Below are 15,392 nucleotides of genomic sequence, written 5' to 3' on the forward strand. Positions count from 1 at the left end.
GCTAGCGATTCGCCAAATTTCATCGTTTGTGCCGCATTTTTAGGCGAGATATTCGCATATCAATTTAATATGACAAAAATTGATATAACTTTTTATTATTTGAACTTTTTCGAAATTTCTTTTTGCCAATCTCTTTGGCCTCATTTGTGCCGCTAATTCGCAAAATTTCATCGTTTGTGCCGCATTATTACGCGAGATATTCGCATGTCAAGTTGGTATGGCCATTTTTTATTTTTGAGTTTGTTCAAAATTTCTTTTTGCCATTCTTTCAGACTTCGTTTGTGCCGAAGATTCACCAAGTTTCATCGTTTGTGCCGCATTTTTTGGCGAGATATTCGCATGTCATGTTGGAATTGCCACTTTTTATTTTTTGAGTTTTTTCAAAATTTCTTTTTACCATTCGTTTGTGCCGCGTTTGTGCCGTCCTTTCCCAAAATTTCAGCCATTTAGCTCAAAAATTGAAAAAATTGTTAAGGATTTAAAGTGGTTATACCAACTTGACGGAAGTTGGACATGCAATTTCGCTTGTCTTTGAGATTTTTCAAAAATTCTTTTGCTATCCCTTTTGGCCTCGTTTGTGCCGCCGATTCACCACGTTTCATCGTTTGTGCCGCAATATTAATTAAGTTATTAAAGAAAAACTGTTACTGACATACTGACGCCAGCAGCGAATCTCTACGTCAACTAAAGTAACTAACTGCCAGCATACACCAGCGGTTGATGGGTTGATAATTTATCTATAAATACATATCTATTACAGCAAATAATAGTATTTTTCTTTTACCTACAACTTTACAAATAACTATTTGAGTAATATCAAAAGTTTTTTTCGTTTTTACCGCCGGACCAAGCGAGATATTAGCGTGTCAAGTAAATATGAGAAAAAATGATATAACTTTTCATATATTGAATTTTTTCAAAATTTCTTTTTGCCAATCTCTTTGGCCTCGTTTCTGCTAGCGATTCGCCAAATTTATCGTTTGTGCCGCATTATTACGCGCGATATTCGCATGTCAAGTTGGTATGGCCACTTTTTATTTTTGAGTTTTTGCAAAATTTCTTTTTACCATTCTTTCAGACTTCGTTTGTGCCGGCGATTCACCAAGTTTCATCGCTTGTGCCGCATTTTTAGTCGAGATATTCGCATGTCAATTCAATATGACAAAAATTGATATAACTTTTTATTTTTTGAACTTTTTCAAAATTTCTTTTTGCCAATCTCTTTGGCCTCGTTTGTGCCGCAGATTCGCCAAATTTCATCGTTTGTGCCGCATTATTTCGCGAGATATTCGCATGTCAAGTTGGTATGGCCACTTTTTATTTTTGAGTTTTTTCAAAATTTCTTTTTACCATTCTTTTAGGCTGCGATTGTGCCGGCGATTCACCATGTTTCATCGATTGTGCCGCATTTTTAGGCGAGATATTCGCATGTCAGTTAATTATGACAAAAATTGATATAACTTTTTATTTTTTGAACTTTTTCAAAATTTCTTTTTGCCTATCTCTTTGGCCTCATTTGTGCCGCTAATTCGCCAAATTTCATCGTTTGTGCCGCATTATTACGCGAGATATTTGCATGTCAAGTTGGTATGGCCACTTTTTATTTTTGAGTTTTTGCAAAATTTCTTTTTACCATTCTTTCAGACTTCGTTTGTGTTGAAGATTCACCAAGTTTCATCGTTTGTGCCGCATTTTTAGGCGAGATATTCGCATGTCATGTTGGAATGGCAACTTTTTATTTTTTGAGTTTTTTAAAAATTTCTTTTTACCATTCGTTTGTGCCGCGTTTGTGCCGCTGATTCGCCAAATTTCATCGTTTGTGCCGCATTATTTCGCGAGATATTCGCATGTCAAGTTGGTATGGCCACTTTTTATTTTTGAGTTTTTTCAAAATTTCTTTTTACCATTCTTTTAGGCTACGTTTGTGCCGCCGATTCACCATGTTTCATCGATTGTGCCGCATTTTTAGGCGAGATATTCGCATGTCAGTTAATTATGACAAAAATTAATATAACTTTTTATTTTTTGAACTTTTTCAAAATTTCTTTTTGCCTATCTCTTTGGCCTCATTTGTGCCGCTAATTCGCCAAATTTCATCGTTTGTGCCGCATTATTACGCGAGATATTCGCATGTCATGTTGGAATGGCAACTTTTTATTTTTTGAGTTTTTTAAAAATTTCTTTTTACCATTCGTTTGTGCCGCGTTTGTGCCGTCCTTTCCCAAAATGTCAGCCATTTAGCTCAAAAATTGAAAAAGTTGTTAAGGATTTAAAGTGGCCATACCAACTTGACGGAAGTTGGACATGCGATTTCGCTTGTCTTTGAGATTTTTCAAAAAAAATTTTTCCATTCCTTTTGGCCTCGTTTGTGCCGCCGATTCACCACGTTTCATCGTTTGTGCCGCAATATTAAAGAAGTTATTAAAGAAAAACTGTTACTGACATACTGACGCCAGCAGCGCATCTCTACGTCAACTAAAGTAACTAACTGCCAGCATACACCAGCGGTTGACAGATTGATAATTTATCTATAAATACTTATCTATTACAGCAAATAATAGTATTTTTCTTTTACCTACAACTTTACAAATAACTATTTTAGTAATATAAAAAGTTTTTTCGTTTTTACCGCCATACCGAGCGAGATTTTAGAGTGTCAATTTAATATGACAAAAATTGATATAACTTTTTATTTTTTGAACTTTTTCAAAATTTCTTTTTGCCAATCTCTTTGGCCTCGTTTTTGCCGTTGATTCGCCAAATTTCATCGTTTGTGCCGCATTATTACGCGAGATATTCGCATGTCAATTTGGTATGGCCACTTTTTATTTTTAAGTTTTTTCAAAATTTCTTTTTACCATTCTTTTAGGCTTCGTTTGTGCCGGCGATTCACCATATTTCATCGATTGTGCCGCATTTTTAGGCGAGATATTCGCATGTCATATAATTATGACAAGAATTGATATAACATTTTATTTTTTGAACTTTTTCAAAATTTCTTTTTGCCAATCACTTTGGCCTCGTTTGTGCCGCTGATTCGCCAAATTTCATCGTTTGTGCCGCATTATTACGCGAGATATTCGCATGTCAAGTTGGTATGGCCACTTTTTATTTTTCAGTTTTTTCGAAATTTCTTTTTACTATTCTTTTAAGCTTCGTTTGTGCCGGCGATTCACCAAGTTTCATGGTTTGTGCCGCATTTTTAGGCGAGATATTCGTATGTCAATTTAATATACAAAAATTGATATAACTTTTTATTTTTTGAACTTTTTCAAAATTTCTTTTAGCCAATCTCTTTGGCCTCGTTTGTGCCGCTGATTCGCCAAATTTCATCGTTTGTGCCGCATTATTACGCGAGATATTCGCATGTCATGTTGGTTTGGCCACTTTTTATTTTTGAGTTTTTTCAAAATTTCATTTTACCATTCTTTTAGGCTTCGTTGGTGCCGGCGATTCACCAAGTTTCATCGTTTGTGCCGCATTTTTAGGCGAGATATTCGCATGTCAATTTAATGACAAAAATTGATATAACTTTTTATTTTTTGAACTTTTTCAAAATTTCTTTTTGCTAATCTCTTTGGCCTCGTTTGTGCCGCATTATTACGCGAGATATTCGCATGTCAAATTGGTATGGCCACTTTTTATTTTTGAGTTTTTTCAAAATTTCTTTTTACCATTCTTTTAGGCTTCGTTTATGCCGGCGATTCACCAAGTTTCATCGTTAGTGCCGCATTTTTATGCGAGATATTCGCATGTCAATTAATTATGACAAAAATTGATATAACTTTTTATTTTTTGAACTTTTTCGAAATTTCTTTTGGCCAATCTCTTTGGCCTCGTTTTGCCGCTGATTCGCCAAATTTCATCGTTTGTGCCGCATTATTACGCGAGATATTCGCATGTCAAGTTGGTATGGCCACTTTTTATTTTTAGGTTTTTTCAAAATTTCTTTTTACCATTCTTTCAGACTTCGTTTGTGCCGGCGATTCACCAAGTTTCATCGCTTGTGCCACATTTTTAAGAGATATTCGCATGTCAATTTAATATGACAAAAATTGATATAACTTTTTATTTTTTGAACTTTTTCAAAATTTCATTTTGCCAATCTCTTTGGCCTCATTTGTGCCGCTAATTTGCCAAATTTCATCGTTTGTGCCGCATTATTACGCGAGATATTCGCATGTCAAGTTGGTATGGCCACTTTTTATTTTTGAGTTCTTTCAATATTTCTTTTTACCATTCTTTTAGACTTCGTTTGTGCCTGCGATTCACCAAGTTTCATCGTTTGGGCCGCATTTTTAGGCGAGATATTCGCATGTCAATTAATTATGACAAAAATTGATATAACTTTTTATGTTTTGAACTTTTTCGAAATTTCTTTTTGCCCATCCCTTTGGCCTCGTTTGTGCCGCTGATTCGCCAAATTTCATCGTTTGTGCCGCAATATTAAAGAAGTTATTAAAGAAAAACTGTTACTGACATACTGACGCCAGCAGCGCATCTCTACGTCAACTAAAGTAACTAACTGCCAGCATACACCAGCGGTTGATGGGTTGATAATTTATCTATAAATACATATCTATTACAGCAAATAATAGTATTTTTCTTTTACCTACAACTTTACAAATAACTATTTTAGTAATATAAAAAGTTTTTTTCGTTTTTACCGCCATACCAAGCGAGATATTAGCGTGTCAATTTAATATGACAAAAATTGATATAACTTTTTATTTTTTGAACTTTTTCAAAATTTCTTTTTGCCAATCTCTTTGGCCTCGTTTGTGCCGCTGATTCGTAAATTTCATCGTTTGTGCCGCATTATTACGCGAGAAATTCGCATGTCAAGTTGGTATGGCCACTTTTTATTTTTCAGTTTTTTCAAAATTTCTTTTTACCATTCTTTTAGGCTTCTGTTGTGCCGGCGATTCACCATGTTTCATCGTTTGTGCCGCATTTTTAGGCGAGATATTCGCATGTCAATAATTTATGACAAAAATTGATATAACTTTTTATTTTTTGAACTTTTTCGAAATTTCTTTTTGCCAATCTCTTTGGCTTCATTTGTGCCGCTAATTCGCCAAATTTCATCGTTTGTGCCGCATTATTACGCGAGATAATCGCATGTCAAGTTGGAATGGCCACTTTTTATTTTTGAGTTTTTTCAAAATTTCTTTTTACCATTCTTTCAGACTTCGTTTGTGCCGGCGATTCACCAAAGTTTCATCGCTTGTGCCACATTTTTAGGCGAGATATTCGCATGTCATATAATTATGACAAAAAATGATATAACTTTTTTTTTTTTGAACTTTTTCAAAATTTCTTTTTGCCAATCTCTTTGGCCTCGTTTGTGCCGCTAATTCGCCAAATTTCATCGTTTGTGCCGCATTATTACGCGAGTTATTCGCATGTCAAGTTGGTATGGCCACTTTTTATTTTTGAGTTTTTTCAATATTTCTTTTTACCATTCTTTTAGACTTCGTTTGTGCCGGCGATTCACCAAGTTTCATCGTTTGGGCCGCATTTTTAGGTATTAGATATTCGCATGTCAATTAATTATGACAAAAATTGATATAACTTTTTATTTTTTGAAGTTTTTCGAAATTTCTTTTTGCCTCGTTTCTGCTAGCAATTCGCCAAATTTCATCGTTTGTGCCGCATTATTACGCGAGATATTCGCATGTCAAGTTGGTATGGCCACTTTTTATTTTTGAGTTTTTTCAAAATTTCTTTTTGCCAATCTCTTTGGCCTCGTTTGTGCCGCTGATTCGCCAAATTTCATCGTTTGTGCCGCATTATTACGCGAGATATCCGCATATCAAGTTGGTATGGCCACTTTTTATTTTTGAGTTTTTTCAAAATTTCCTTTTACCATTCTATTAGGCTTCGTTTGTGCAGGCGATTCACCATGTTTCATCGATTGTGCCGCATCTTTAGGCGAGATATTCGCATGTCATATAATTATGACAAAAATTGATATAACTTTTTATTTTTTTGAACTTTTTCAAAATTTCTTTTGCCAATCTCTTTGGCCTCGTTTGTGCCGCTGATTCACCAAATTTCATCGTTTGTGCCGCATTATTACGCGAGATATTCGCATGTCAAGTTGGTATGGCGACTTTTTATTTTTGAGTTTTTTCAAAATTTCTTTTTACCATTCTTTCAGACTTCGTTTGTGCCGAAGATTCACCAAGTTTCATCGTTTGTGCCGCATTTTTAGGCGAGATATTCGCATGTCATGTTGGAATGGCAACTTTTTATTTTTTGAGTTTTTTCAAAATTTCTTTTTACCATTCGTTTGTGCCGCGTTTGTGCCGTCCTTTCCCAAAATGTCAGCCATTTAGCTCAAAAATTAAAAAAGTTGTTAAGGATTTAAAGTGGCCATACCAACTTGACGGAATTTGGACATGCGATTTCGCTTGTCTTTGAGATTTTTCAAAAATTCTTTTGCCATTCCTTTTGGCCTCGTTTGTGCCGCCGATTCACCACGTTTCATCGTTTGTGCCGCAATATTAATGAAGTTATTAAAGAAAAACTGTTACTGACATACTGACGCCAGCAGCGCATCTCTACGTCAACTAAAGTAACTAACTGCCAGTATACACCAGCGGTTGATGGGTTGATAATTTATCTATAAATACATATCTATTACAGCAAATAATAGTATTTTTCTTTTACCTACAACTTTACAAAAAACTATTTTAGTAATATAAAAAGTTTTTTCGTTTTTACTGCCATACCAAGCGAGATATTGGCGTGTCAATTTAATATGACAAAAATTGATATAACTTTTTACTTTTTTGAACTTTTTCAAAATTTCTTTTTGCCAATCTCTTTGGCCTCGTTTGTGCTGCAGATTCGTAAATTTCATCGTTTGTGCCGCATTATTACGCGAGATATTCGCATGTCAAGTTGTTATGGCCACTTTTCATTTTTGAGTTTTTTCAAAATTTCTTTTTACCATTCTTTTAGGCTTCGTTTGTGCCGGCGATTCACCAAGTTTCATCGTTTGTGCCGCATTTTTAGGCGAGATATTTGCATGTCATATAATTATGACAAAAATTGATATAACTTTTTATTTTTTGAACTTTTTCGATATTTCTTTTTGCTAATCTCTTTGGCCTCGATTGTGCCGCTGATTCGCCAAATTTCATCGTTTGTGCCGCATTATTACGCGAGATATTCGCATGTTAAGTTGGAATATCCACTTTATTTTTTGAGTTTTTCAAAATTTTTTTTTACTGTTCGTTTGTGCCGCGTTTGTGCCGTCCTTTCCCAAAATTTTAGCCATTTAGCTCAAAAATTGAAAAAGTTATTAAGGATTTAATGTGGCCATACCAACTTGACGGAAGTTGGACATGCGATTTCGCTTGTCTTTGAGATTTTTCAAAATTTTTTTTTGCCATTCCTTTTGGCCTCGTTTGTGCCGCCTATTCACCACGTTTCATCGTTTGTGCCGCAATATTAAAGAAGTTATTAAAGAAAAACTGTTACTGACATACTGACGCCAGCAGCGCATCTCTACGTCAACTAAAGTAACTAACTGCCAGCATACACCAGCGGTTGATGGGTTGATAATTTATCTATAAATACATATCTATTACAGCAAATAATAGTATTTTTCTTTTACCTACAACTTTACAAATAACTATTTTAGTAATATAAAAAGTTTTTTCGTTTTTACCGCCATACCAAGCGAGATATTAGCGTGTCAATTTAATATGACAAAAATTGATATAACTTTTTATTTTTTGAACTTTTTCAAAATTTCTTTTTGCCAATCTCTTTGGCCTCGTTTGTGCCGCTGATTCGTAAATTTCATCGTTTGTGCCGCATTATTACGCGAGATATTCGCATGTCAAGTTGGTATGGCCACTTTTTATTTTTGATTTTTTCAAAATTTCTTTTTACCATTCTTTCAGGCTTCGTTTGTGCCGGCGATTCACTAAGTTTCATCGTTTGTGCCGCATTTTTAGGCGAGATATTTGCATGTCATATAATTATGACATAAATTGATATAACTTTTTTTTTTTGAACTTTTTCGAAATTTCTTTTTGCTAATCTCTTTGGCCTCGTTTGTGCCGCTGATTCTCCAAATTTGATCGTTTGTGCCGCATTATTACGCGAGATATCCGCATGTCAAGTTGGTATGGCCACTTTTTATTTTTGAGTTTTTTCAAAATTTCTTTTTACCATTCTTTTATGCTTCTTTTGTGCCGGCGATTCACCATGTTTCATCGTTTGTGCCGCATTTTTAGGCGAGATATTCGCATGTCAATAATTTATGACAAAAATTGATATAACTTTTTATTTTTTTAACTTTTTCAAAATTTCTTTTTGCCAATCTCTTTGGCTTCATTTGTGCCGCTAATTCGCCAAATTTCATCGTTTGTGCCGCATTATTACGCGAGATAATCGCATGTCAAGTTGGTATGGCCACTTTTTATTTTTGAGTTTTTTCAAAATTTCTTTTTACCATTCTTTCAGACTTCGTTTGTGCCGGCGATTCACCAATTTTCATCGCTTGTGCCACATTTTTAGGCGAGATATTCGCATGTCATATAATTATGACAAAAAATGATATAACTTTTTATTTTTTGAACTTTTTCTAAATTTCTTTTTGCCAATTTCTTTGGCCTCGTTTGTGCCGCTGATTCGCCAAATTTGATCGTTTGTGCCGCATTATTACGCGAGATATTCGCATGTCAAGTTGGTATGGCCACTTTTTATTTTTGAGTTTTTTCAAAATTTCTTTTTACCATTCTTTTAGGCTTCCTTTGTGCCGGCGATTCACCATGTTTCATCGTTTGTACCGCATTTTTAGGCGAGATATTCGCATGTCAATTAATTATGACAAAAATTGATATAACTTTTTATTTTTTGAACTTTTTCAAAATTTCATTTTGCCAATCTCTATGGCCTCACTTGTGCCGCTAATTCGCCAAATTTCATCGTTTGTGCCGCATTATTACGCGAGATATTCGCATGTCAAGTTGGTATGGCCACTTTTTATTTTTGAGTTTTTTCAATATTTCTTTTTACCATTCTTTTAGACTTCGTTTGTGCCGGCGATTCACCAAGTTTCATCGTTTGGGCCGCATTTTTAGGCGAGATATTCGCATGTCAATTAATTATGACAAAAATTGATATAACCTTTTTATTTTTTGAAGTTTTTCGAAATTTCTATTTGCCTCGTTTCTGCTAGCAATTCGCCAAATTTCATCGTTTGTGCCGCATTATTACGCGAGATATTCGCATGTCAAGTTGGTATGGCCACTTTTTATTTTTGAGTTTTTTCAAAATTTCTTTTTGCCAATCTCTTTGGCCTCGTTTGTGCCGCTGATTCGCCAAATTTCATCGTTTGTGCCGCATTATTACGCGAGATATCCGCATGTCAAGTTGGTATGGCCACTTTTTATTTTTGAGTTTTTTCAAAATTTCCTTTTACCATTCTTTTAGGCTTCCTTTGTGCCGGCGATTCACTATGTTTCATCGTTTGTGCCGCATTTTTAGGCGAGATATTCGCATGTCAATTAATTATGACAAAAATTGATATAACTTTTTATTTTTTGAACTTTTTCAAAATTTCATTTTGCCAATCTCTTTGTCATCATTTGTGCCGCTAATTCGCCAAATTTCATCGTTTGTGCCGCATTATTACGCGAGATATTCGCATGTCAAGTTGGTATGGCCACTTTTTATTTTTGAGTTTTTTCAAAATTTCTTTTTACCATTCTTTTAGGCTTCGTTTGTGCCGGCGATTCACTAAGTTTCATCGTTTGTGCCGCATTTTTAGGCGAGATATTTGCATGTCATATAATTATGACATAAATTGATATAACTTTTTTTTTTTGAACTTTTTCGAAATTTCTTTTTGCTAATCTCTTTGGCCTCGTTTGTGCCGCTGATTCTCCAAATTTGATCGTTTGTGCCGCATTATTACGCGAGATATCCGCATGTCAAGTTGGTATGGCCACTTTTTATTTTTGAGTTTTTTCAAAATTTCTTTTTACTATTCTTTTAGGCTTCGTTTGTGCCGGCGATTCACCATGTTTCATCGATTGTGCCGCATTTTTAGGCGAGATATTCGCATGTCATATAATTATGACAAAAATTGATATAACTTTTTATTTTTTGAACTTTTTCAAAATTTCTGTATGCCAATCTATTTGGCCTCGTTTGTGCCGCTGATTCGCCAAATTTCATCGTTTGTGCCGCATTATTACGCGAGATATTCGCATGTGAAATTGGTATGGCCACTTTTTATTTTTCAGTTTTTTCAAAATTTCTTTTTACCATTCTTTTATGCTTCTTTTGTGCCGGCGATTCACCATGTTTCATCGTTTGTGCCGCATTTTTAGGCGAGATATTCGCATGTCAATAATTTATGACAAAAATTGATATAACTTTTTATTTTTTTAACTTTTTCAAAATTTCTTTTTGCCTCGTTTCTGCTAGCAATTCGCCAAATTTCATCGTTTGTGCCGCATTATTACGCGAGATATTCGCATGTCAAGTTGGTATGGCCACTTTTTATTTTTGAGTTTTTTCAAAATTTCTTTTTGCCAATCTCTTTGGCCTCGTTTGTGCCGCTGATTCGCCAAATTTCATCGTTTGTGCCGCATTATTACGCGAGATATCCGCATGTCAAGTTGGTATGGCCACTTTTTATTTTTGAGTTTTTTCAAAATTTCCTTTTACCATTCTTTTAGGCTTCCTTTGTGCCGGCGATTCACTATGTTTCATCGTTTGTGCCGCATTTTTAGGCGAGATATTCGCATGTCAATTAATTATGACAAAAATTGATATAACTTTTTATTTTTTGAACTTTTTCAAAATTTCATTTTGCCAATCTCTTTGGCCTCATTTGTGCCGCTAATTCGCCAAATTTCATCGTTTGTGCCGCATTATTACGCGAGATATTCGCATGTCAACTTGGTATGGCCACTTTTTATTTTTGAGTTTTTTCAAAATTTCTTTTTACCATTCTTTCAGACTTCGTTTGTGCCGAAGATTCACCAAGTTTCATCGTTTGTGCCGCATTTTTAGGCGAGATATTCGCATGTCATGTTGGAATGGCAACTTTTTATTTTTTGAGTTTTTTCAAAATTTCTTTTTACCATTCGTTTGTGCCGCGTTTGTGCCGTCCTTTCCCAAAATGTCAGCCATTTAGCTCAAAAATTAAAAAAGTTGTTAAGGATTTAAAGTGGCCATACCAACTTGACGGAAGTTGGACATGCGATTTCGCTTGTCTTTGAGATTTTTCAAAATTTTTTTTCCATTCCTTTTGGCCTCGTTTGTGCCGCCGATTCACCACGTTTCATCGTTTGTGCCGCAATATTAAAGAAGTTATTAAAGAAAAACTGTTACTGACATACTGACGCCAGCAGCGCATCTCTACGTCAACTAAAGTAACTAACTGCCAGCATACACCAGCGGTTGATAGATTGATAATTTCTCTATAAATACTTATCTATTACAGCAAATAATAGTATTTTTCTTTTACCTACAACTTTACAAATAACTATTTTAGTAATATAAAAAGTTTTTTCGTTTTTACCGCCATACCAAGCGAGATATTAGCGTGTCAATTTAATATGACAAAAATTGATATAACTTTTTATTTTTTGAACTTTTTCAAAATTTCTTTTTGCCAATCTCTTTGGCCTCGTTTGTGCCGTTGATTCGCCAAATTTTATCGTTTGTGCCGCATTATTACGCGAGATATTCGCATGTCAATTTGGTATGGCCACTTTTTATTTTTAAGTTTTTTCAAAATTTCTTTTTACCATTCTTTTAGGCTTCGTTTGTGCCGGCGATTCACCATGTTTCATCGCTTGTGCCACATTTTTAGGCGAGATATTCGCATGTCATATAATTATGACAAAAAATGATATAACTTTTTATTTTTTGAACTTTTTCTAAATTTCTTTTTGCCAATTTCTTTGGCCTCGTTTGTGCCGCTGATTCGCCAAATTTGATCGTTTGTGCCGCATTATTACGCGAGATATTCGCATGTCAAGTTGGTATGGCCACTTTTTATTTTTGAGATTTTTCAAAATTTCTTTTTACCATTCTTTTAGGCTTCCTTTGTGCCGGCGATTCACCATGTTTCATCGTTTGTGCCGCATTTTTAGGCGAGATATTCGCATGTCAATTAATTATGACAAAAATTGATATAACTTTTTATTTTTTGAACTTTTTCAAAATTTCATTTTGCCAATCTCTATGGCCTCACTTGTGCCGCTAATTCGCCAAATTTCATCGTTTGTGCCGCATTATTACGCGAGATATTCGCATGTCAAGTTGGTATGGCCACTTTTTATTTTTGAGTTTTTTCAATATTTCTTTTTACCATTCTTTTAGACTTCGTTTGTGCCGGCGATTCACCAAGTTTCATCGTTTGGGCCGCATTTTTAGGCGAGATATTCGCATGTCAATTAATTATGACAAAAATTGATATAACCTTTTTATTTTTTGAAGTTTTTCGAAATTTCTTTTTGCCTCGTTTCTGCTAGCAATTCGCCAAATTTCATCGTTTGTGCCGCATTATTACGCGAGATATTCGCATGTCAAGTTGGTATGGCCACTTTTTATTTTTGAGTTTTTTCAAAATTTCTTTTTGCCAATCTCTTTGGCCTCGTTTGTGCCGCTGATTCGCCAAATTTCATCGTTTGTGCCGCATTATTACGCGAGATATCCGCATGTCAAGTTGGTATGGCCACTTTTTATTTTTGAGTTTTTTCAAAATTTCCTTTTACCATTCTTTTAGGCTTCCTTTGTGCCGGCGATTCACTATGTTTCATCGTTTGTGCCGCATTTTTAGGCGAGATATTCGCATGTCAATTAATTATGACAAAAATTGATATAACTTTTTATTTTTTGAACTTTTTCAAAATTTCATTTTGCCAATCTCTTTGGCCTCATTTGTGCCGCTAATTCGCCAAATTTCATCGTTTGTGCCGCATTATTACGCGAGATATTCGCATGTCAAGTTGGTATGGCCACTTTTTATTTTTGAGTTTTTTCAAAATTTCTTTTTACCATTCTTTTAGGCTTCGTTTGTGCCGGCGATTCACTAAGTTTCATCGTTTGTGCCGCATTTTTAGGCGAGATATTTGCATGTCATATAATTATGACATAAATTGATATAACTTTTTTTTTTTGAACTTTTTCGAAATTTCTTTTTGCTAATCTCTTTGGCCTCGTTTGTGCCGCTGATTCTCCAAATTTGATCGTTTGTGCCGCATTATTACGCGAGATATCCGCATGTCAAGTTGGTATGGCCACTTTTTATTTTTGAGTTTTTTCAAAATTTCTTTTTACCATTCTTTTAGGCTTCGTTTGTGCCGGCGATTCACCATGTTTCATCGATTGTGCCGCATTTTTAGGCGAGATATTCGCATGTCATATAATTATGACAAAAATTGATATAACTTTTTATTTTTTGAACTTTTTCAAAGTTTCTGTATGCTAATCTATTTGGCCTCATTTGTGCCGCTGATTCGCCAAATTTCATCGTTTGTGCCGCATTATTACGCGAGATATTCGCATGTGAAATTGGTATGGCCACTTTTTATTTTTCAGTTTTTTCAAAATTTCTTTTTACCATTCTTTTATGCTTCTTTTGTGCCGGCGATTCACCATGTTTCATCGTTTGTGCCGCATTTTTAGGCGAGATATTCGCATGTCAATAATTTATGACAAAAATTGATATAACTTTTTATTTTTTTAACTTTTTCAAAATTTCTTTTTGCCTCGTTTCTGCTAGCAATTCGCCAAATTTCATCGTTTGTGCCGCATTATTACGCGAGATATTCGCATGTCAAGTTGGTATGGCCACTTTTTATTTTTGAGTTTTTTCAAAATTTCTTTTTGCCAATCTCTTTGGCCTCGTTTGTGCCGCTGATTCGCCAAATTTCATCGTTTGTGCCGCATTATTACGCGAGATATCCGCATGTCAAGTTGGTATGGCCACTTTTTATTTTTGAGTTTTTTCAAAATTTCCTTTTACCATTCTTTTAGGCTTCCTTTGTGCCGGCGATTCACTATGTTTCATCGTTTGTGCCGCATTTTTAGGCGAGATATTCGCATGTCAATTAATTATGACAAAAATTGATATAACTTTTTATTTTTTGAACTTTTTCAAAATTTCATTTTGCCAATCTCTTTGGCCTCATTTGTGCCGCTAATTCGCCAAATTTCATCGTTTGTGCCGCATTATTACGCGAGATATTCGCATGTCAACTTGGTATGGCCACTTTTTATTTTTGAGTTTTTTCAAAATTTCTTTTTACCATTCTTTCAGACTTCGTTTGTGCCGAAGATTCACCAAGTTTCATCGTTTGTGCCGCATTTTTAGGCGAGATATTCGCATGTCATGTTGGAATGGCAACTTTTTATTTTTTGAGTTTTTTCAAAATTTCTTTTTACCATTCGTTTGTGCCGCGTTTGTGCCGTCCTTTCCCAAAATGTCAGCCATTTAGCTCAAAAATTAAAAAAGTTGTTAAGGATTTAAAGTGGCCATACCAACTTGACGGAAGTTGGACATGCGATTTCGCTTGTCTTTGAGATTTTTCAAAATTTTTTTTCCATTCCTTTTGGCCTCGTTTGTGCCGCCGATTCACCACGTTTCATCGTTTGTGCCGCAATATTAAAGAAGTTATTAAAGAAAAACTGTTACTGACATACTGACGCCAGCAGCGCATCTCTACGTCAACTAAAGTAACTAACTGCCAGCATACACCAGCGGTTGATAGATTGATAATTTCTCTATCAATACTTATCTATTACAGCAAATAATAGTATTTTTCTTTTACCTACAACTTTACAAATAACTATTTTAGTAATATAAAAAGTTTTTTCGTTTTTACCGCCATACCAAGCGAGATATTAGCGTGTCAATTTAATATGACAAAAATTGATATAACTTTTTATTTTTTGAACTTTTTCAAAATTTCTTTTTGCCAATCTCTTTGGCCTCGTTTGTGCCGTTGATTCGCCAAATTTTATCGTTTGTGCCGCATTATTACGCGAGATATTCGCATGTCAATTTGGTATGGCCACTTTTTATTTTTAAGTTTTTTCAAAATTTCTTTTTACCATTCTTTTAGGCTTCGTTTGTGCCGGCGATTCACCATGTTTCATCGATTGTGCCGCATTTTCAGGCGAGATATTCGCATGTCATATAATTATGACAAGAATTGATATAACATTTTATTTTTTGAACTTTTTCAAAATTTCTTTTTGCCAATCTCTTTGGCCTCGTTTGTGCCGCTGATTCGTCAAATTTCATCGTTTGTGCCGCATTATTACGCGAGATATTCGCATGTCAAGTTGGTATGGCCACTTTTTATTTTTGAGTTTTTTCAAAATTACTTTTTACCATTCTTTTA

Source organism: Rhodnius prolixus, unplaced genomic scaffold, assembly GCF_049639745.1.
Source record: "Rhodnius prolixus isolate KJV_2025 unplaced genomic scaffold, Rpr scaffold_20, whole genome shotgun sequence".
Taxonomy (NCBI): Eukaryota; Metazoa; Arthropoda; class Insecta; order Hemiptera; family Reduviidae; genus Rhodnius; species Rhodnius prolixus.